Raw genomic sequence first — 24,927 nt, forward strand, 5'->3', positions numbered from 1 at the left:
TCCTGTACATCCTGGCCAGTGTAGTAGAATTGTGGAGATAGACATATACCAATAAGCTATTTTCCCTGCCCACTCACACAGATTTGAGTATTACAGTACATTGTTTTATACAATATTTCCTGATTTTTGTGATGCATAAGATACAAGTGTCACACATGTTGTATCCCTATACTTAGGAAGAGTAACAGAAAGTGTTTGTGGTATATTTCTAGTATATCAATGCTGTGCATGGGAAATATCATAACACATTGACAACTTTGTATAAAAAAAAAATTTCATTTTATTTCTGCATATTTAAAAACTTGTGGAAAAAATACATCTTTAAAGACTCACTATGCCCCCTAAATAACTCGGAATGTTTGATTTCCAAAATGTGGTCATTTTGTGGGTGTTTCTACTGGTCTGGTGCTCCGGGACCCCCAAAAATGTAATAGGTAGCCAGAAAAAAGACTGAAGGTACTTTGGGTTCTGGGAACCTTCATGCAGCTAGACTGCAAAAAAGTATCATATGCAGTATGTGGTATCCCCAAACATAGGAGGAGTAACAACATTTATTTTTTAGGGTGGCATTTAACGTTTTTCAATAATGTGTGTTAGAAATATCCTAATAATTGACAGTTTGTGTAAAAAAAAATTATTTCTTCATATTTCAAAAACATGTGACACAAAAATAAAAAATGCAAGACTCATCACGCCTCTTAAAAATACTTTTGAGTGTTTTTGCTTTCCAAAATGTGTTTTGTTGGGGTTTATATTGTCCTTCAAAAAGAAATTGATAGTCAGGAAAGCAGATGCAGGAAATGTATGCCCATTTATAAGGCTGAAGGGGCTCCTTGGATTTTGGGCCCTTCCCCAGCACATAGACTGGTGTCCCCAAAACAAGGGACCCCATTATTTAAATGACAGCCCACATGCTCTTCAACATGCTTTGAGAGGGGTTTCGCCAAAAATGGCTGCACAAGCTCAAGGTTTTTTTGTCATACTCAATGCCCCATGGAGGTGCCAAAAAGAAGGAGCTTAGGTATCATGTACCTGTCCCCTCCAAGGGGGCAAGTAGGAGTTTATCCCCTCCCTGGTAAGCTAGTTTTAAGGTGCATACATATTTCTTCTTCCCAGGTCTTTACAAAACTATAAGAAAGTGTTTTAGCTGGATTTTGGCTTTAGGCAATAACTATTTGATTTAGATTCAATAATAAAGTAAATTTGTTATTTTAGTTGTGTAGCTATTAGGAAGATAATGCTTATATGTTGAGGAATGGCACTATTAATGTGGCAAAACCCTTGATGTCACCAATAATTCTAACATATACTAAATGTATACATTTTATAAGGTGTATTTTCCTTCATTTATGATATGCTTTTGGTAAGCATTAAAAAAAGGTTAGGAAAATTGCCAGTCTATGCTCAAGAGCTTTCATCCATATTCATGTGCACTAACCAAGCTGCTGTACAGAGCTCTGGGATTGTAACGCTCGGCTGATTTAAATTCCTTATAAATTCCTAGCAGAGAGCACACATTTTATACAGAAGGGTTTTGCTGAGGAATTAATTATATATGTATGTGTCTGTAGGTGTATGTACAGTTGCAAGAAAAGGTTTGTGAACCCTCTGGAATTATCTGGATTTCTGCACGAATGGCTCAAAAAATGCAGTCTGATTATCAACTAAGTCAAAATAATGAACAAACACAATCTGCTTAAACCAACAACATACAAACAAGTGAACTATTTAATTTTTCTACAAAAAAATCTTGCAAAACTTTGCATTTAGTAACTAGTAGAACTTCTCCTAAAAGTATATGTACAGCCAAAAAATGTTGTTTTGAATTGAGTATTTTAGCTTAAAACCCCTATCAGGGTATCAGGGCAATTTTTACTGTCTGTGTTCCACCGGGGAGATTTTCCTTAATCTTTTGTCCTGGAGATGCAACGTGGGAATTATATAAATTCCCATCCTAGACTTTGTCACTGGAAAAGGTGTCCCTACTGGAATATTTACCCTCATGTCTTGTTTTCATGTCTAATCTAAAATTCCCCCCCCCCCCCCCACTATCTGGCTCAGTAACAATGTTTAAGATGATAAATAAAAATAAAATTCACCCCAGCAGGGACCCAGACAACATTAATAAAGAGCCATCACCAGAGGAAATTATAACTTGTTAAACCCCCAGGGGATTTTGTACACATATCTCTTGTCCTCATGTAAATCTGTGCAGGGTTGCTGAGCTGTGGTGTTGGATAGCTAGCCCCACCCACACATCTTGCTATCTGACAACACTTGATCAATAGTTCTATGGTTTATGAATGACAGTTCAGGAGTGGAGGGGGTGTGCCGGGCAGTGTACACCGGGTCTGTACAACCCCTGCCCTCCCTAAGCTGCCAGACAGAGCATCACTCTGCTCTGCTGTGCTGTCTCCTTATCTCTCCTGTTTAGTATACACAAAGTCCAGAGCTGTGAGCCTGCTATTCAGGGGAATGGAGAGAGTGGAAACTGTCAACCTGTGTGGTGGATGATTGCAGCTGGAGAAGGGCTAATTTTCATGAAAACACAAGCTGACAGCAGCACAAGTCGGGTACTATACTAGGCTGTCTCAGACATAGACAGACATGTGTGCTATAGTCAGCTTGTGTTTTTATGTTTTTCTCCAGCTGCAATCAATCACAACACAAGGTGTCAGTTTCCATTCTCTCTGTTCCTCCGAATAGCAGGTAGTACTCTGTGTACTAAACAGGGGTGATAAGGAGACACAGTGCTGTAGAATAGAAGAAAGTGGGGACTTGGTGCTGGCTTTTAGCTCCCTTGTGGTATTACTCTTGTTTTTATGCTGGGGGGGCTACAGCCAGCAATGAAAGAAAACAGTGGCAGCTGGGGGTTTTTTGTTTGGGGGGTGGTAAACAGCCGAGCTCCCCCGCAGCAAATCAAACTCACCCTGATGTCCGTCAGTCGATCCAACGGCACTTACCCCATCTATGCAGTGGGGATCTTGCATCCATGGAGCGGCGGCAGGGATCAGGCATCCAGGCATTGGTGGGGACCGGGCGGCTCTTCTCCTCACTTCCGCTGTACGTCTCCTCCCCTCCTCCTAGGCATCCATTTGGGTCGCCTGTTCTTTCAGCCAATAGGGTGAAGGGTATTAGACCCGCTTCCCGATTGGCTGGGAGGAGGATCTGTATTGCAACAATGAATATTCATCTGCTGTTGTAACACGCCTGGGTGGCCTCCGGATGCATTCTCAGCATCCAGAGCCCACCCTATTTTGAAGCCTATTAGAGCTTATGGCTCTAATCAGGTGCTTAAAAAAACTCTGCCCGCTGTAATTCATGCGTCTGGTGACCCGAAAGAGCCAGACGCATGAATATGCCTATGCCTGAATCTATCCATTGTATAGGGGGTGGTGAGGAGAGAGGGGGTGTTGCTCGGGCACCCCTAATGAACAGAAAATAAATATTTATTTAAATTAAGACTGATCTCAAGGCACTCCTCAATAGCCACAAACGATATACATTCAGTTTGTGTGCAATCAATAAATACCTTGCTAACCCAGTTATTATCTTTTAAAAGATGCAGTGATATCATCCCTGTGTTGTGCATAGGATGCACAATGAGCAGAGCTGTGGGACCCAGCAGACTTCACACACTACACTGCTGAAAATAACAACAGGGGGTGGAAACAAGGCCAGTCACCCTGCACAAGTGAAGAGCAGCCGTGACCAGTCTGGACAAAGATTCACACCTGATTACTGCACAGATTTAAAATAAATACACAAACAATATCAAGATTCAAGTAAGAATACACATGCTTCTTGATTTAGCTTCTTGATTACACCGGAGTTCAGCTTTAACTTTTGTTAAGAAAAAAAGATCCCTCTGGGTGACCTATGTGTATTGTAAGGATTTTAAAAAAACTTTGTAGTAGTATAAACTTTGTTTTTGTGCTTAAAGTGGTTGTAAACCTCTGACATGACATACGAACAAAGCCTGTAACTCTATAATGTGTACTTATCTTAATCCAAAGTACTAAGTGTCATTTCTCTCTGCTGCAGGAGTGGGAACATTTTGGGGTAAGCAAAATAGGCCCAAGAACTAAGACAGGATATTCTAGGCAATGCCAGCATTCAGGTCATTCAGTCCACCTCCAATTAGCAAAGCCACCACTTCCAAAGGTACATTAACATTTACCCTTTGGAAGTGGTATGTGGCACTAGAACTTTGCTAAATGGTGAGAGAAACAAAACCCAGAGGAGTGGGCACCTGCGAGATGGAGTTCAAGATTGCATATGTCTTAGGCTGGGTTCACACTATCTTCGCATGCGGCTCACAGCAGGGGTCCGATGCGTCCCTATTCAACGTTTCAGGCACGATTTCAGTCCGAAGTACAAACACGAATGCTCGGAATCAGTGCTCACCAAACACGAAATTAGCAGAAGGGGCCCAAAGGGTCGCACTCAAGAGCTGAAATTCCTCGTAGTACGTCACTACGTTGGTGTTTGTGGCACCACAATTTTGTGCCGTTAGTATGCAAGACAAGATCCTGGCACACACCCTTAAGACAGAAATCAGTCGCTTGGTTGTCCAACAATCGTATCGTGTGTACGAGGCTTTAGGAGCAGCGTTATCTTTTGCAAATAAGCTATATCTAAAACTTAAATACTACTTTTGGATAGTCTAATGTTTTCATATAAAAATAATTATTTCATCTGTCTGAATTGGAAGTAAACTAGAAAATGCAATTCTTAATTAAAAATCACTTTGAGGTCATTCAGAAAGCAAACTGAGGTAAGCCTTATCTGTTGTGTGAAAACCATTCTCATTGCTTCAGGTGAAATCTGTACTTGCAGTCATGGCAAGCAATGAAGTGGAAGGATGTGCTGGGGGAAAACACTTTGTGCTACTACAGGGATGGGTTTGCAATGAGAAATACACAGGTGTCTGTAACAGAGCCAGTACAGGTCTGTCAATCAGTTATCTTATTCAGCATTCAGGGCTTATTTTCAGCACAGCGGATGTCTCTGTACTTAGAAATGTTCATAATACCATCAGCATTGCAATGTGAATATATAAATCAGGCTTTCAGCAGATTGTTTTATTCCTGAGCACTGATTCTGGCTCCAATAATTTGACATATTGTAAATAGGGTGCCATAGGTTTACTGCATAACATTTTCAGTGTGATGGTATTTTCACTGTAAGGGTCACCATGATGGTATCTAGAGCTGTGATTATATGATATTTGCACTTTTAGGGCTTAGGAAAATAAAAACTGACAATAAATGCTCCAAAAATATGTTGCAGAGTACGATTGCTGGGTGCAGCAGAGTCAATTCAGATTAGACGTTGTGGAGTAACAGGAACTGGCCTCTTTATTGGAACATAGCCACATTAGAAATAATGTCACCTCACATGGTATGAAAAAACACAGACAGGAAAAAGAAACAAACAAGTACAGCATTACATACAGGAAATACAACACATCATATAAACATGCATAGCATATCACTGAGCATTAGCGACATCTAGTTTCCGGTTTGTGAACTGCAGTCAATAGGTTAAACTAAAGCTGTTGTATCTCCAACAACCCTTCTCAACAGCTAAGGCTTAGTCTGTTAAACCTATCTTCTTTGTAAGCCTTGAATGTCTTCCAGCGGTCAGGGGCTTTGTAAGGATATCTGCTGTCATATCCTCAGTTGGCCAATAATGTAACTCAAGAAGACCTTGTTCTTAAAGATCCCTAAGAAAGTGGAATTTCACATCAACTTGCTTGGTTCTTGAATAAACTCCTTCCATGTGCACAAATACAAGGCATCCTTGATTGTCCTCATAGATTTCTGTTGGTCCCAACTGTGGTTGACCTAAGTCTGTTAATAGCTGTCTCAGGCATATAACTTCTTGGCTTGCCTACGCTGCAGCAACGTATTCTGCTTCAGTAGATGACAGTGTAACAGAGAGTCGCTTTTTACTAGTCCAACTGATGGCACCTCCTGACATAAAAAATAAGTAGCCACTGGTAGATTTTCTGTCACTGGTGTCTCCTGCTCAGTCAGCATCCACATATCCTGTAAAGGTGCTTTCATCTCTTGCTGGTAACTTTAACTTGTAGTGCAAAGTCCCTTTAAGATAGCGAATGATTCGCTTTACAGCATTCCAGTCCCTTTTATTTGGCATCAAAACCTTTCTGCATAGGATTCCAACAGTTGCTGTAATGTCCGGCCTTGTAGCAGTGGTAAGGTACAGCAATTTCCCTATTGCTTTTCTGTATTGAGTATTAGTAGGTAATGGGTTATCTTGGCAATTCATCTCCTTTAGGTAGTTGGTTTCCAAGGGAGACTTTACTGGTTTGGCGTCTTCCATTCCAAATGTTTCAATTATTTCTTGTATTTTGTGTCTTTGGTTCAAAAGAAAGCTGCCATCTTCCTCTCTCTCGATCTGGATACCGAAGTAATTCTTTATGTTGCCAAGATCTTTGGTGTCAAAGCGCGGATTTCGTTTTTCCAGTATTTCTGCTTCGTCCCCTTCTTGCTCAAAGCAAATTATGATATCATCCACATAAATAAGCATATAGACCCATCTGTTTGCCAATTTATTTGTGTATAAGCAGGGGTCTGCTTTACTCCGTAGAAAGTTTTGATGTATAAGCACTTCATTTATTTTTATATTCTACACTCTGGCTGCTTGCTTTAGACCATATATACTCCTGCGAAGTTTGCACACTAGGTCTAAACTTTGTTCATCTTTGAATCCTGTTGGCTGTTTCATGTAAATTTCTTCTGTTAAATCACCATGTAGAAACGCGGTTTTCACATCAAAATGTTTCACTTGCATTTTTCTTGTGAAGGCTACTGTTAGTAAAGTCCATATTGTAGTGTGCTTGACTACTGGTGCAAACGTCTCATCACTGTCCTCTCCGTATTTTTGAGAATAGCCCTTGGCTACTAGTCTTGCTTTGTACCGTTCAATTGTGCCATCTGCACTGTATTTCACTTTAAAAGTCAATTTACAGCTTATGGCTTTCCTTCTGGGTGGTAGTTCTGTAAGTGTCCATGTTTTAGTGTCATGCATGGATTTCATCTCTTCTTCAGCAGCCTTTATCCATTTACTTGCTTCTTGTTCTGAAAGCTGAGATATATCTTCCCAGCTTGCAGGTTCGTTAATACTGGCAGTACTTGCTTTGGTTGAGAGACGTATAGGTGGTTTACCTTTGTTTTCTCTTGTTGAACGTCTCGTTTTTGTGTCTGAGCCTTCTTGTGTCTACTCTTCAGTACTGGCTGAGTCTGCACTCACTTCAACTGTTTGTTCGGAAGTTACAGAGATGGGCTGTTCAATGTCGGTTTTCTCTTCTATTCTTGCTTCCACTGTTGTCATTACATTGTCTCTTACATCTTCAACAAAGGTTATGCTGTTGCTAATGGTAACCTTGTTTGTTTTGCGATTTAGGATTCTGTAACCCTTGACATTGTCACTGTATCCAACGAAGATACCTTCAAACGTTCTGTTCTGGAGTTTAGTGCGTTTTTCTTCAGGTATGTAGATGAATGCTTTGCATCCAAAAACTCTTAGGTGTTTTACACTTGGCTTCTCATTGTGCCATAGTTCATTTGGAGTTTTATCCGCTGTTCTGGAAAGAAGTCTGTTCTGCAAATATGTAGCTGTCATGGCTGCCTCACCCCAGTATTTTTGTGGTAGTCCAGAGTCTGTCAGCATACATCTGATCATTTCAGTCACAGTTCTGTTCTTTCTTTCAGCTACTCCATTTTGGTGTATACAGGACTGTCTTTTGATGTTCTATTCCATTCTGTTTTAAGTACTCTTGTATCTTACCTCCTGTGAATTCACCTCCATTATCACTCCGAAGTATGAGAGGCTTCCTCTGCAACTTGTTACTAGTCTTTATTATATAGTCTTGCAATTTGTCGAAAACGTCACTCTTGTGTTGCATTAGGTAGGCTGTGTATCTTGAATAGTCGTCTATGAAAGTCACTATGTACCTGTTGCCTCCAGGTGTTGGTGGGTTTAGGGGACCACACATGTCACTGTGAATTAAGTCAAGTGGTCCTGAAGCTCTCTTCTGACTGAATTTAGTGCTGCTCTTGTAGCTTTGGATTTAATGCAACATTCAAACTTAACAGTAACTGGGCAAGGGGATACTGTTAGATCCCTTGTCAGATTTCTCCTCTGTAGTTCCTGTATGCATTCTGGGTGTCTGTGACCTAGACGTCTGTGCCATATATGTATACAGTCATTGTGCTTGTGTGTACATAGTCTCACCTTTTCCTTCACTGTGTCGAGGTGATAAAGATGATCATCCAGCTTGTCACTTGCTATTGTCTGTTTGCCGTTCAGAATAGAACACTTGTCACCTTGGAATTTTACAGTGAGTCCTCTGGCTGTTAGACGCTTCACAGAAAAGAGTCCTCCTTCTAAATTAGGAACATAAAGCACATCTTTCACTGGTATGGCTAAATCCGGGAATACGAGGGTTCCATGCCCATATCCTTCTGCATGTATTTTGCTTCCATCTGCAAGATAAATAGTTTCTTTGTTGTTCAGATCAAGTTCTGTGAAGAAACTTCTATCACTCGTCATGTGACTGGTTGCCCCCGAATCGATGCACCAGCCTTGGCATTTATTGTTGCCTGTCGTTTTGACTGTGGCATTCCAGTTTCCTTCTCATGGATCATTGATTGTGGTTTTGACCTTTTGTTTAGCATAAGAGGGACGCCTGCTCTGCTTTCCATATTGTACAGTCTTTCTTTATGTGTCCCTGTTTTTGGCATCTGAAACACACTCTGGTCTCTTTTCTGTGTAATCTTGCGTCTGTAGCTTTAAGAGCGGTTCTTGTGTCAGTTTCTGTGGAGTCATGCACTAATTTCTTTCTTCTCTGATACTCATCTATGAGCCTGGTTTTTACAAATGCTACCGTCAGATCTGTCTCAGGTCGTGTCTCCAGTGCATTGATTAGTGCTGTATATGTATCGGGCAAACTGCATAACAACATGGCTGCAGTGTGACTGTCTGTTATATTCTCCCCGATTGGTCTGAGTTGTGCAATCACTTCCAGCATTGCATTTATATTCTCCTGCATGTCCTGTTCTCTTCCAAGTCTCATTTTATAAAGTTTCCACAGCAAAAACAGCTTGCTGTTTAAACTGGATCTTTCATGCAGTCTTTTCAGTACGTCCCACATACCTTTCGCTGTGTCCTCATGGCGTATATGAATGAGCTGATCATCCTCCACTAGTAAACTTATGGTGGCCAGTGCCTGTCTGTTTTTCTTGTCCCAGTCCTTATTATTATCCTGTGGCCTCTCTGTGGTGGTAACCCCCCACAATTCATCTCTGGATAATAGTATTTCTACTTTGAACTTCCATAGCTGATAATTGTCATTGTTCAGCTTGGCTATTGAGAGTTTAAGCTCTGAGTTTCCAGCCATTTTTCCTCCTTTATATATGAACAGTCTTACTTGTCTATAGGAGATGTCACTGGAAAACTTCCTTATGCCAATTTCCGCATCAGCCACACTGTCTCCCGTTAGCCCTTGTACACATGGTCGGACATTCCGACAACAAAATCCGCCAGATTTTGTCCAACGGATTTTGTCCAAAACTGGTGTTGCATACACATAGTCGGACAAAGTTGTCGGAAAATCTGATCGTTCGTAACGTGATGACGTTATTTACGACGGGACTACGTTCAGGCTCCTTCGCATACCGCGCTGGACCCAGAAGACACGGGCAGCGTCTATGGGCCTGCCGGCTTGATGATTTTAATTGAAGCGCTTTATGAAAGAACGTTTGTAAGTGCGATACATTTTTCTATTTAATAAATATTTTGTGTGAAGAGTTACACCATGCGTGGCACTTTGTCCGATCGGAATTCTCTAAAAATGATCGGACAAAGTGTGATCGGATCATGTTGTCGGAAAATTTTATAGCCCAGCTCTAAAACTTTGTCGGTCGGATATTCTGACGGAAACAGTCCGATGTAACCCACACATGGTTGGATTATCCGACAACACGGTCGGACATTTTTCGTCGGGGCCGCACCTGGTCAGGTCATAAGACTTTATCTGGACACTGGGTCCATAACCTGTTGCAGAGTACTATTGCTGGGTGCAGCGGAGTCAATTCAGATTAGACATTGTGGAGTAACAGGAACTGGCTTCTTTATTGGAACATAACCACACTAGAAATTATGTCACCTCACATGGTATGAAAAAACACAGACAGGAAAAAGAAACCAACACATATAGCATTACATACAGGAAATACAACACATCATAGAAAAATGCATAGCATATCACTGAGCATTAGCGACATCTAGTTTCCTGTTTGTGAACTGCAGTCAGTAGGTTAAGCTGAAGCTGTTGTATCTCCAACAAAATAATCCATACACATCCACTACAATGGTCCTGTAATCCATTTTTTATGACATTTTTCTTTTTTTGCCTCCTTGTAACATCCTCTGTGAGATCCTAAACCCCTCCTTTTCCCCTCAATACTGCTTGTTTGGAATGTGCAGGGCACATTGATTGTGGTGATTGTCCCTAGTCCATCTTGGGAGTGAGCAAGAGAGGGTGGCTTCATACCTACATATAGTATGAGCATGGATGTTTAATTTAGCCACCCTCTAGGAGGAGATAATATCAGAGCAACAAAAAAGAAAAAAATAAGGAATTTGGAGGTAGCTGAGAGCAATGTGCAGTGGTTTTACACAGATCAGCCCAGATCCTCTTCTTCTAGGGTCTCTCTCCAGAGCTCCTGGCCTCCCCCTCCTGTGGAGTGCCCCCCCAGCATGCAGCTTGCTATAGGGGCACCCGAGCTGTAGCTCTGTGTATCCGTTCAGACATGGAGCTACAGCTAACAGACTAACTGACTTTGAGTGACAGCAGCAGGAGCCAATGGCGCCCCTGCTGTACCTCAGCCAATCAGGAGGAAGAGTCCCGGATGGCCGAGGCACTCAAATACATCGCTGGATCGAGATGGGGCTCAGGTAAGTATTAGAGGGGCTGAGGGGGATCTCTCTGCACAGAAGGCTTTTTATATTAATGCATAGAATGCATTAAGATAAAAAAGCTTCTGCCTTTACAACCACTTTGGGGATAGATATCTGAATATAATTTTTTTAACGCTAGAGTTTATTGTCACTTTAACCACTTCCCGCCCGGCATATAGCAAAATGACAGCCGGGAAGTGGTTCAGTTATCCTGACTAGGCGTTGTATGAGGTCCATCAGGATAAGCCATGAGCTCTCCTCACAAGGGGGTCTATGCTGATTGTTTATCAGCGTAGCCCCCCCAGATGCCTGCCCAGGACTACCAGGGATATGGCCAGGACCACCAGGGATGCCCACAAAGGAACCCCACCCGGTATGCCACCCTAGACCACCAGGGATATGCCAATCAGTGCCCATTAATAATGCCTGCCAGTGCTATCAGTGATGCCTATCAGTGCAACTTATCAGTGCCCAGCAGTGCTGCCTATCAGTGCTACCCATAAGTACCCATCAGTGCCACCTATCAGTGCCCATCAGTGCCCTCCAGTGCCACCGATGAGTGCCCATCAGTATCACCTATGAATGCCCATCAGTGCCGCATATCAGTGCCACCTATCAGTGCAAATCAGTGCCGCCTATCAGTGCCCTTCAGTGCCATCTCATTGGTGCCACTTCATCTGTTCCGCCTTATCAGTGCCTGTAAGTGCAGCTTATCAGTGTCCATCAGTGAAGGAGAAAACATACTTTTTTACAACATTTTATAACAGAAACAAAGAAAACCTTTTTTTTTTCAAAATTATTATTTTTTTTTATTTGTTTTGCAAAAAATAAAACACAAAAGCTCTATTTGTGAGAGCAACATTATAAAAATGTTGTTTTGGTACAATGTAGCACGACCCCACAATTGTCATTTAAAAAGTGACAGCTCTGAAAACTGAAAATTGGCTTGGTCAGGAAGGGGGGTAAGTGGTTAACGTGGTATTAAAGCTTATTTTTTTTTTCTTTTTAAATAACAAACATTTTATACTTACCTGCTCTGTGCAGTGGTTTTGCATAGAGCCACTCTGAAACTCTTCTTTTTGGGTACCCTGCCAGCGCTCTTGGCTCCTCCCCCCTCAGAGAAAGCTGCTTGTCCTGGGAGCGCCGCAGCATGCTTGCCCCCAAGGCATTGCTCTACGAGTCAATAACATACATAGAGCCGCAGCTCGCCCCACCCTCCCACTCTCTCTTTATTGGCTCACTAGCTGTGATTGGCAGTGAACTGCATGAATTTAAAAAAGCTTCAGCCTTTCAAACCACTTTCATTTCATTAAGTTAAGTCCATTTTGCAGTGTCTAGGTTTATTGCTTAAAAGAGAAGTCTGGGTTTCTTTTTATTTTTAGATTTAACCTTATCTAGGTGGATGTAGACATGTTGCATCTATCCCCCAGCGCCTCAGCACTGAAAACTGAGCGATCGAACATCACTGATCGCTTGGTTTTAAAAGCTCTGTGAACAGAGATCTGTAGACTGTGAGCCACTGCTCTTTGCTCTTTTCCCTCCTTGCTCAATGGAGCGCTGGGCTGTGGAGGGGGTGGAGTGTCTCAGGCTCTCGTCGGCTCACTGAGAGGCTGAGCCGGGTTCCAGTCCAGGCACCTGACGGATCCAGACTCCTATTGTCAGGATGACGCGGTGCCTGGACTGATATTGGTGATGTTAGCAAAAAATGGACTGCGGAAGTCATCGGTGGCCCAGCACAGAAATTGGGTTAATTGAGGACTATGGGAGGGGCTGTTGCACTGGGAGTCTGAATAGCCGGGTTATTATCGAAAACGAGGCTTGGTTTGAGCGGGAATTGCCGAGTGCCCAGAGCGAGGCTTGGTGAGGTAGTGGCAGTATAAATGGAGGTGACGCAGTGTGCTGCTCGTGCCCCTGGATGACGTAATCTTTTTACGAAACGCGTAGGGATGAGCGATGCGCTAACGTCACCCCGTGCGAAGGAGTGTTTATCCAGGAAGGACGGGTATGTCCGTGCGCGTCCGGCCGGCGCAGCGGACTTAAGGCTGACCTTTCTCTTGTACATTGCGTATACCTTGATTGAGGATGCTCATTCAATAACCTGGTTACGATAACGATGGAGTGAGGAGAGCAGCTAAGGATCTTTTCAGAAGTGGAAGATAATTTATACTTATATGCTCTATGTGACCCTCTGTAGTGGGGGGTCATGAAGTTCCGGTAAGAAGTTAATTTGGATATATGGTGGCGGATCAAGCACTAGTCACTAGTGGAAGATTGTTATTAATTTTTCATTTGTTTGTATTTCTATTCAAAAGGACTTTTTTGTAAATTGTCACATTTATACATTCTTTATTATCACATTGGGTGTTCATTATTTTGTATAACTGTTTATTATTTATCCTGAATTCCCTATTTTCTCATGAGGTAGGGTGCAATAGGTCTATTTGACATTGGCACATTGTCACTGAGTTTATGCACGATAGGTTCTTACCTTTTGAAACTTCGTGTTGTATTTATGGTTTAGCGCAGCTTTTATATTTCTAAAAAAAAAATGTAACTGGAACTAAACAGTAGAGGTTGCAAATGTGAGGAGAAGGGCTGGTCAAATGAATGTGAGGTTATTTATTTAAGTTACTTATATAGCACCATCAATTTATGCAGTGCTTTACATATACATTGTACATTCACATCAGTCCCTACCCTCAAGGAGCTTACAATCTAAGGTCCCTAACTCACATTCATACATACTAGGGACAATTTAGACAGGACCCAATTAACCTATCAGCATGCCTTTGGAGTGTGGGAGGAAACTAGAGTACCTGGAGGAAACCCACGCAGGCACAGGGAGAACATGCAAACTCCAGGCAAGTAGTGCCGTGGTTGGGATTTGAACCAGAGACCCTTGTTACTGCTAGGTGAGAGTGCTACCCACTACACCACTGTGCTACCCATAATATGGTTGAGTCACATTTACTGGTTTGGCATGCTTGCCTTCTGTAATAAAGCAGCATTAAACCCGAAAGCAAACATTTATTATATTGCAGCTTACCAATTCTTAGATGCGATGGCTGCATTCACTTTTTTTCTTTTATCCAGCCAGTAAGTCTGTTTTTCAAAAGAAAAAGCTCTCTTCCAGATGTATCAGTTTACAGGGATGAGATAAACCACTCATAGGGGTGCTTACAATTTTCAGCTTTTATTATTCATGTAATACAGGGAAGTGGGTGGATCAGTCAGCGGTATGGCGGGTGAGTGAGCGGGCGGGCCAGCCAGCGTGTTGGCGGGTGAGCGGGTGAACAGGCAAGTTGGCAGGTGAGCAGGCGGGGCCAGTCAGTGGACTGAAGGGTGAGTGGGTGGACAGGCCAGTCAGTGGGCTGCCAGGTGGGGGAGCAGAGAGATGACATCATCTCTTACCACTAGCACCGCATCACCACAGTTCCACCCTCACTGTGCAAATTACATTACATGTGGCAGGCGACGTGGCAAGTGACAATCCGCAACGTGTGGAAGGGGATGGGGAAAGTGGCAATCCACAACGTGTGGCAGGTGAAGTGGCAATTGACAATCCAGAACTTGTGGCAGGTAACGTGTCAAGTGACAATCAAGAACTTGTGGCAGGTAACATGGCAAGTGACAATCCAGAACTTGTGGCAGGTAACGTGTCAAGTGACAATCCAGAACTTGTGGCAGGTGACGTGGCAAGTAACAATCTGTAACATGTGGCACGTGACGTGGCAGGTGAACGTGGCAAGTGGCAATCCGTGTCTGGTAGCAGGCAAGTGACATACCGCATCTGATAGCAGGTGACACACTGCATTTGATGGCAGGCATCAGTGGCAAGTCACACACTCGGGGGTCCCACTGATTCTGCATTATGGTGAGTGCAACTATTTTGTTTTATATAATAATGTAATAGAAATAATGCGCTTCAATCATCCTGACACCATAACAACCATGGTGCCATGATTATTGAAGCGCCAACACCAGCCATTCTTCTGATAAATTGCCCACAAAAAAACACATTTTCTGACAGTGCCCCCCCCCCCCCCTCCCCCACATCTAATGATTGCTAAGCTACAGTTTTAGTTTTGTGTTTAATATCGCTTTAACCACTTGCCGACCAGCCGCCGCCATTATGCTGCAGCAGGCCGGCACAATCACGTGAACCGTCGTAGCTGTACGTTAGTCCCTTTAAGCGGGATAGCGGGCACAGCGGGGGTGCAATCGCGGACACGAGAGACAGAACAAGGACTTGTGTGTGGAAACACACACATCCCAGTTCTGTGAGGAGAGGAGAGATAGATTGTGAGTTCCTACGAGCTGAGAACCATGATCTCTCATCTCCTATAGTCAGTCCCATCCCCCAGAGTTAGAACACACACTAGGGAACACCGTTAACTAATTGATCGCCCCCTAGTGTTAACCCCTTCCCTGCCAGTGACATTTATACAGTAATCAGTGCATTTTTATAGCACTGATCGCTGTAATTGTCAATCGTCCCAAAATTGTGTCAAAAGTGTCTGATGTGTCCGCCATAATGTCATATAAGCTTTAATATGTTAAAGAAACTTCACAAGTAATTTTAATCATTTTAAATGTACAGTTTTAAATAAAATGATACCATGTGATCCCGCCATTAAAGAGGAACTTCAGTCCCCTTAACCGCTTGCCGACCGAGGCACGGTGATTGACGTCAGCAGAATTGCACTGGCATGCAAAAGGGCGTACAGGTACGTCCCGTTTAAGAAGCGGTGTCGCAAGTGAATGCACGCCGCCAGAGGCGTGCGCCTGCCGCGGTCTCTGTGACAGTAACCGCGGATCCGTGGACTCGATGTCCGCTGAGTCGTGATCGTGTCACGGAGAGGAAGAACGGGGAGATGCTTTTGTAAATAAAGCATTTCCTTGTTCTGCCTCTCTCTCATCCAGAGCAGTAATCACTATTGTGTGTGTTGAAGTCCAGCCTCCTCACAGTTAGAATCACTCCCTTGGACACACTTAACCCCTTCACTGCCCCTAGTGGTTAACCCCTTCACTGCACGTGCCATTTACACAGTAATCAATGCATTTCACTAGCATTGATCGGTGTATAAATGACAATGGCCCTAAAATATTGTCAAAAATGTCCGATGTGTCCGCCATAATGTCGCAGTCTCGATAAAAATCGCAGATCGCCGTCATTACTAATAAAAAAATAATAATAATAAAAATGCCATAAATGTATCCCCTATTTTGTAGATGCTTTTGCGCAAACCAATCAATATACCCTTTTTTTTCATTTTTATTACTAAAAATATGTAGAAGAATACATATCGGCCTAAACCGAGGAAGAAATGAGCTTTTAAAAAAAAAAAATTGGGGCTATTTATTACAGCAACAAGTACAAAATTGTTGCTCTGTTTTTGTTTATAACTCAAAAAATAAAAACCGCAGAGATGATCGAATATCACCAAATGAAAGCTCTATTTGTGGGAAAAAAAACAACATCAATTTTGTTTGGGTACAGCGTTGCACGAGTGAGCAATTGTTAGTTAATGCGACGCAGTCCCGTATCACAAAAATGGCCTGAACATTGAGCAGCCAATTCTTCCGGGGCTGAAGTGGTTAAGCAAAATAAGACCATTCTATATTTCACAAATTTCACATGTCTAGGGGGTTGCCCAAACAGAAAATAAAAATGATATCACATAGACAGTTACAGTACCTTTATGACAGACATTCAGCTTATAAATGTCGAATAAAATAGCTGTAGATGTGTTTTTGCTGTGCTTTGCGTATTTTATACAACCAGGTTGGTGTTTCTGCTTTGGCTGTGCCAATTCATACATTTTCTTATAAGTTTGAGATTTATTATACATACAGCTGAGGCCTGACATTTTAGGATCCTCGCATACGAGATTCTGTCCCTGAAGCATAACCATCATAAAATTTCAAAACACATTTTATACAACGCATGCATTGCTTTATGTTTGTGACATCTGCAGAATAAATTATTTAGTATTCCATAAACCATTAAACTGGTATTTTGCAATTGTGGATTTATTGCTTTTAGATTTAGGATCATCTAATCAGTTTGTTGTAAAAAAAAAGCTTTGAAAGGCTTGGTTAATACTAACCAATGCCCTGAAAAGTAATCCATTGTGGAGTGCTTTTCAGAGTGCGGCTAAGCAGCTGCCATCATGCATCCAGGAGGTGATCCTGCAGTCATCATTAACCACTTCAGCCCGAAAGAATTTCCCCCCTTCCTGACCAGAGCACTTTTTGCGATTTGGCACTAACTGACAATTGCGCAGTCATGCGCCATTGTACCCAAACAAAATTGACGTCCTTTTTTTCACACAAATAGAGCTTTCTTTTGGTGGTATTTGATCGGTTTTTATTTTTTGCGCTATAAACAAAATAATAGCGACAATTTAGGGGAAAAAAACGCTGTATTTTTTACTTTTTACTATAATAAATATCCCCAGAAAATATATAAAAAAAAATTTTTTCTCCGTTTAGGCCGATATGTATTCTTCTACATAATTTTGGTAAAAAAATTGCAATAAGCATATATTGATTGGTTTGTGCAAAAGTTATAGCATCTACAAAATAGGGGATAGATTTACAACATTTTTGTTATTATTTTTTTTTATTAGTAATGACGTCGATCTGCGATTTTTATCGGGACTGCAACATTATGGCGGACACATCGGACATTTTTGACAATATTTTGGGACCATTGTCAATTATACTATGATAAATGCGATTAAAATGCATTGATTACTGTGTAAACGACACAATGTGCAGTGAAGCGATTAACCACTAGGGGGCAGTGAAGGGGTTAAGTGTGTCCAAGGGAGTGATTCTAACTGTGAGGAGCCTGGACTTCAACATACACAACAATGATTACTGCTCTCGATGAGAGAGAGCTGTGATCACTGTCCTGTCACTAAGCAGAACGAGGAAATGCTTTGTTTACAAAAGCATGTCCCTGTTCTTCCTCTCCATGACACGATTGCGGGTACCCGGCGGACATAGAGTAGATCTGCGGTTACGGTCACAGAGACCGCAGTGGGCGCACGCCTTTGGCGGCGCGCATGCACTCGTGACACCGCTTCTTAAACGGGATGTACCTGTATGCCCTTTTGCATGCCAGTGCCATTCTGCCAACGTCAATCAGCTTGCCCTGGTCAGCAAGCGGTTAAGGGGACTAAAGTTCCTCTTTAATGGCAGAATCACATGGTATCATTTTATTGAAAACTGCACATTTAAAATGATTAAAATTACTTGTGAAGTTGCTTTAGCATATTAAAGCTTATATGAGATTTTTACAGATTAGGTTTAGATATGCGTGGGGTAGGAATAAAGGCTAAGTGTTAGACCCCTTTCACACTGGGGCGTTTTTCAGCCGTTTTTCAGGCACTTTAGCGTTAAAAAAAGCGCCTGTAATGCGCTTGAAAAAAGCCTCATCTGCAATCCCAATGTGAAAGCCCAAATGCTTTAAGAGCCCTTTCACACTGCCAGCTCCCGAAAAACGCTCGTAAAGCGCCACTTAAACTAGTAGCGCTTTACCAGCGTTTTTTGAGCGCTATTGGGAGCGCTTTTAACCCCTGCTAGTGAACAAATAAAGCCCACAAAGTGCTGCTGCCAAATGCGCTTTTCAGGCGTTTTTCAGGCGCTTCCCATTGATTTCAATGGGAAGGGGCGCTTTAGGAGCGGTGTATTCACCGCTCCAAAAGCGCTGCAAAGAAGCTGCTTGCAGGACTTTTTTTGACACCCTGCCAGCGCAGCGCCTCAGTGTAAAAGCACTCGGGCTTCACATTGGGATTGCAGTTGAGGTTTCTTTCAGGTGCTTTACAGGCACTTATTTTAACGCTAAAGCGCCTGAAAAATGCCATAGTGTGAAAGGGGTCTCAGTGTGAAAGCACTCAGGCTTTCACATTGGGATTGCAGATGAGGCTTCTTTCAGGCGTTTTACATGCGCTTTTTTTTAACTCTAAAGCACCTGAAAAACGCCTGCAAAACGCCCCAGTGTGAAAGGGGTCTTAGGGTTCACTTTAAGTGTAAAGAGTGGGATTAGGGGGTTAATTGGACGTGCTATTTTAAGGGGGTTTTGGTAGGTTAAGGTGCTAGGTTAGGGATATAGGTTATAGATTAGGGTTCCAGTCTGTCAAAAATAAAAAATTAAAAGTCAGCGGCTTCAAATACTGTAGCTGTTGACTTTTAAAGAGGCTGTAAACCTCGAAAAAAAACAAAAAAACAAAAAAAACAAACCCTGCAAGACAGCATTGCATACTAGCTCATTATGAAATACTTACCTTAGAATGATGCCCTAGATCGACACGAGAGCTCATGGTATATTCGCTGCTGCCAATGTCATCAGCGCATGCGCACTGAAGAAACGGGCTGCTGGTGCCGTTTCTTCAGCAGTCGTGTCATGGCATGTACAGGTGAGCCCACCCCCCTCTGATGTAACGCAGGTTTTCTGTTACATCAGAGGGGGGCGTGGTCACCCGCACGTCACTGGGGAAGCCCGGGTTTCCCCTTGCGTCAGAGGGGGACGGGGTCAGGTGACGGGTGGCCCTGTCCTCCTCAGCTAAGACCTGTCAGGCTTCTGAGATTCCCGAAGTGTCTCCGGTGGAGACAGGATGTGCTTCGCTGGACGTCATCGGGAGAGATCACCCATCGCTGGACCCCGGAGAAGAAATCACCCATCTCTGGACCCCGGAGAAGAGATCAGCCATCGCTGGATAGCAAGAGTGAATTACCACCGCTGGAATCTTTTTTAAAAAAAATTTATTTTTAATAAAGGACTTTTCCCAACGGGGTCTGTGTGTTTTTTAACAATTTTTTACACTTTGTGAAATGGTAGAGGTACTTTTGTACCCCCTTACCATTTCAAACAGGGGGAGGGACAGGACCTGGGGGTGCCCTTGTTAAAGGGGGCTTCCAGATTCTGATAAGCCCCCGCCCGCAGACCCCCAACATCCACCAGCCAGGGGGGATGAGGGCCTTATACCCATCAACATGGGGACATGGTGCTTTGAGCGGTCACAGACCCCCAAAGCATGCTCCCAATGTTGAGGGCATGTGGCCTGGTACAGTTCAGGAGGGGGGAGCTCTCTCATCCCCCTTTCTTTTCTTGTGGCCTGCCAGGTTGCGTGCTTGGATAAAGGGTCTGGTATGGATTTTTGGGGGGAACTCCATGCCATTTTTTTAAAAAAAATTGGCGTGGAGTTCCCCTTAAAATCCATACCAGACCTGAAGGGTCTGGTATGGATATTTTGGGGGAACCCCACGTAATTTTTTTAAAATTTGCTCCCCCTTACTATCCATACCAGACCTGAAGGGCCTGGTAATTGAAATTGGGGGGAACCCCACGCTTTTTTTTTTTATTAATGACTTTCAATAACTGTTACGGGGAGCCAACAATTCATTATAGCCGCAAGTGCTTTTAAATGACTTTTTTTCCTGCAGAAATTACACTTTGTGCAAGGACAGTTCTAAGCACAGGAAACATGCGCCCCTTTACAGGCATACTATACACACCCCCCAGGTACTAAATTTAAAGGAATATTACACTTTTATTGTTTCACTTTAAGCATTAATAAAATCACTGCGCCCGAAAAAAAGCCCATTTTTAAAACTTTTTTTTTGCATTGATATATGTCCCCTGGGGCAGGACCCAGGTCCCCAAACACTTTTTATGACAATAACTTGCATATAAGCCTTTAAAATTAGCACTTTAGATTTCTTCCATAGACTTTTACAGGGTGTTCCGCAGCTTTTCAAATTTGTTGCAAACACCCCAAATTGTCTGATGTTCACCTGTTCAGGCAACTCATGTTCGACTTGAACTCAAAGCTCATCCCTAGTATCTACCAAGGCTGTGTCGGTGCTCCAGTTGTTCCCCTGTTGGGGTTACCTTTTTGCTCCACTTCCTTAGCTCTCGTGCGGGATGGTTGCTGCTGCCACTGCCTGTGGTATCAGCGACTGATGGCCTGGTCCAGCCCATTGGTGAGTATGGGGTCCCTAACCTGACCCTGCTGATTACTCACCTTCCTGCCATTTGATGCAACATACACGCATTAATTTTATTTACTACTTGTATTACGGATTTAGCAAAGCATTTACCCCTGAAGAACGAGCATGGTCTCGCGAAATGTCATCGGGTACTACTCCTCATGCTTGCAAATTTCTTTGTTTGTATATTGGTATACATTGTTTTACCATGTATGTGGACTGTCTCATGTTCAAATTATATGCATATTTTATCGGCCTGTAGTTATTGCTGTTGTGTTTCAAATGCGCAACAACTGTAATAAATCTATATTATTTTACTTTCATTACATGTTTCTTGACTAACTAACCATATTCACCTGACTCAAAGTCCCAGGGCTAACCCCTTGTATATATGCCAGAGTATGAAAAGGAGAATTTTTGGCAAAAATCCCCATATCCAGTGAACTGAATATGTGCCAGTTGTGACCTTGATGATGTAGGAGCAACAGCAAGAATGGCTTGTCTACATAGGAATCAATGGAAAATCATGTACAAAAGGCAGGATATAACACTTCTTATTATGATAATGCTTATGGCAAGCAGCTAATGTGTCTGGCCGAAATCCATTTTGGGTGCACAGGCTAAGAAATCCACCCCTAAAGTTACCTGATACAGTAATTTTGTAGCTTGAGGTAAAGCTGATGTTATATACTGTATAGTGCTTGGGGTTCTCCCTATTTTAATGCCTAAATATTTGATGTTGTTGGAAGCAATGGATCGATCTGTAGCTGTCACTCAAAAGTGATCTCCCAAAGCGGACAGAAAGAATATTTTACTCTTGGATTTACTTATATGGAAACTCAAGAGTTTGTGAGCATCAAGAAGGAAAGTCATAGGATAATTTGTGAAAAGACGAAAAGAAAAACATTGGCAAACAACCTATGTATGTAAGAGAGAATCCATGTATCTTGAAAAAGGTTCTATAAAGTAGATATGAGCTGGTACCCCTGTCTCCCCAATTCAACTGAAAGGCTTTAATAGTTTGTTATAAAATTTTGCAAACAGGTCATTTTTCTCCTTCATTGAAGTGCGCTGATGAGGCGGCACTGATAGGCTGCACTGGTGGGCACTGATAGGCTGCATTGGTGGGCACTGATAGGCTGCACTGGTGGGCACTGATAGGCATAGTTAAGGCGGCACTAATAGGCACAGATAAGGCGGCACCGATGGGCACAGATAAGGCGGCACTGATGGGCAAAGATGGGCACAGATAATATGGCACGGATGGGTGGCACAGATGGGTGGCACGGATGGGTGGCACTAAGGGGCACTGATAGGTACCACTGATAGATGGGACTGATGGGCACTGATAGGTGGCTCTGATAGGTGGCACTGCTGGGCACTGATGAGCGGCACTGCTGGGCACTGATAGGCACTGGTAGATGAAACTGATGGGCACGGATATGTGGCACTGGGGTGCAGCACCTTTGTTGAGGCAGATTGTGGGCACTGCTGGGTGGCACTGTGGGCACTGCTGGGTGGCACTGTGGGCACTGCTGGGTGGCACTGTTGGGGGGCACTTATTTTTTTATCATCTTTATTAATGAGGGGGCAGGTGGGCACTGGCAGGGGGCAGGTGGGCACTGGCAGGGCTGGCCGTGATCCAGACTGATGTCCCGATCACGGCCGCCGGTGATCGGCTTTTTTTTTTCTCCTCGTGCTGTCAGCGCGAAGAGGAATAATAGCCGATTACCGGCTCCGTTATATCACATGATCAGCTGTCATTGGCTGACAGCTGATCACGTGATAAGGGGTCGGGATCGACCCATTGCTCTGATCAGAGATCAGGCGAGTCTCATAGACTCGCCGATCACAGAGCGCGCCGCGCGCGCCCCTCAGGGGGCGCGCAGGGCACTCATGCACGGGACCACGTCAATAGACGTAGTCCCGGAAAAGGAGATCTGCGCTGTAGCCGTCATTCCGCTATAGAGCGGTGGTTAATCATGGGCAAAACATATATTGCTTTAAGACAAAAGCAAGGGAAGGGAGAAAACAGTGTAAACCTCTGGTGTGGTAAAAGGATTAAAGGGCTTTCTTAAAAATAACATATTGGGGGTTATTTACGAAAGGAAAATCCACTTTGCACTGAAAGTGCACTTGGAAGTGCAGTCGCTCTAAATCTAAGGCGTATATCTAAAATGAATAGAAGCTCTGCTGATTTTATCATCCAATCATGTGCAAGTTAAAATGCTGTTTTTTATTTTCCTTGCATGTCCTCCTTGGATCTACCGTGACTTTACTTCCAAGTGCACTTGCAGTGCAAAGTGGATTTGGCTTTAGTAAATAACCTCCATTATGTACTCACAAAATAAAATGTGAAAGAGTGCATATAGTCCGCGAGAAAGAGATCACTGAACACACAACACAATAGCAAGGAAAGGATGGATGAGCAGCCACAGTGTCCGGTTCACTGTGTGGTCAGCTGACAGGTGAAGCACTGGACTATTCACAGGACACATTTCCAGGACTCCTCCTCTTCTTCAGCTGAAGAAGAGGAGGCGTTCTCGAAATGTGTCCTGCGACCCCACTTTTACAGGAGACCATTGTCCACTGAGGGCTGTCCTTGGGATTAGGCGAGCAGAGCAGGAGCAGAAGAGACTTCTGGCATCCAGCCCAACTCTTCACTTATGCTGAACACATGGGTATTTTTACATATTCATTAAGGGAATATTTCGAAATTCTGCTACGGTGCTAAAGAAATACAGTGATCATTATAACTAAACTACAAGTTTCTCAAAAAGCCAAATGCAACTAGGAATTGTGAGATTGTACTGAATCCCTAATGTACTACAGTGAACTTTCTAAATTCCCTAGAGTATAAATAACTACACATTGCCATCTCCGCTGACACTTAGCTACTGTGGGAAAACAGCTGAATGTTTCTAGGATGGAAAGCATTTGATTTATATTGTATTGAAGCATTACTTTTTATATACACCATAAGCATTTTAGCTGACCTTCAATGAAACCCATATTGTAAAGTACTGTTCCAGACCCAGGACTTATCATCATTTGCAATATTTAAGTTGTGAAAAGATGCTGTTTACATAAATTCTAGGCTCACTTTTGTATTTCTCTGCAGTTGCACTAGCCTTTACCCCTTACACACTGCCAGTGTTTTTCAGGCGCTATATCGCTAAAAATAACGCCTGCATAGCGCCTGAAAAAAACAGCTCCGTTCACCCACTGGGGCGATGCACTGGCAGGGCATCGCAAAAAGCCCTGCCAGCAGCTTCTTTGGAGTGTTGAAGGAGCGGTGAAATCAATGGGGCAGCACTGCGATATAGCCGGCAAAACGCCAATCCAGCTGCGTTTTGCGGGTGGATTTAACCCCTTTTTGGCCGCTAGCAGGGGGTTAAAAAGGCCCCGCTAGCGGGTGAATAATGCCGCTAAAATCACGGGAAAGTGGCACTAAAAATAGCGCCACATTACCGATGATGAGGGTGGTGGCTTGGTGTGAAAGGGGTCTAAAATAATTATTAATTGTACCGAAGGGCAAACATTGCAGAACTACACACCCTGGAAAACGAATTCAGAAGAAAGTCAGGGTCAATGTGTGTATAAAGTAGGAGGATATGGTTGGTGAAAGGGAATTGGAGAACCTCCCTGCCATAGCCTTCCATTGCCTACTCTGTACTGCAATAGATCATTGGATACTAAGCTGCCATGTTGCATGCTAAGGCAAGCGATAGCTGGTTCTTTAGGTACTGAGTAAACAACCCAGAGTGGCAGGCTTATTGCCTAGAATCCCCTGGGTGGGACTCCCTCTAAAGGGGCAATCCAGAACCATATATACGGGGACAACAAATGGTGCATTAAATATTACACTTTAGCCTACACTAATGCCGCGTACACACGATCGGAATTTCGGTCAGAAAAAGACAGATTAGAGCTTTTCAT

At 43.1% G+C, this 24,927-nt stretch overlaps 1 protein-coding gene and 1 pseudogene across 1 annotated transcript in view; both read right to left on the reverse strand.

The window, feature by feature from the left end:
- The window catches only part of GABRB1 (gamma-aminobutyric acid type A receptor subunit beta1), a 774,728-nt gene that overhangs the window by 245,267 nt on the left and 504,534 nt on the right, over positions 1 to 24,927 (reverse strand). The window lies entirely within an intron of this gene.
- Positions 5,745 to 6,348, reverse strand: LOC143973930 (uncharacterized; annotated as a pseudogene).

This window comes from Lithobates pipiens, unplaced genomic scaffold (genome assembly GCF_037356315.1).
Source record: "Lithobates pipiens isolate NorthernLeopardFrog02 unplaced genomic scaffold, aLitPip1_a1.2 Scaffold_13, whole genome shotgun sequence".
In the NCBI taxonomy this organism is placed as follows: domain Eukaryota; kingdom Metazoa; phylum Chordata; class Amphibia; order Anura; family Ranidae; genus Lithobates; species Lithobates pipiens.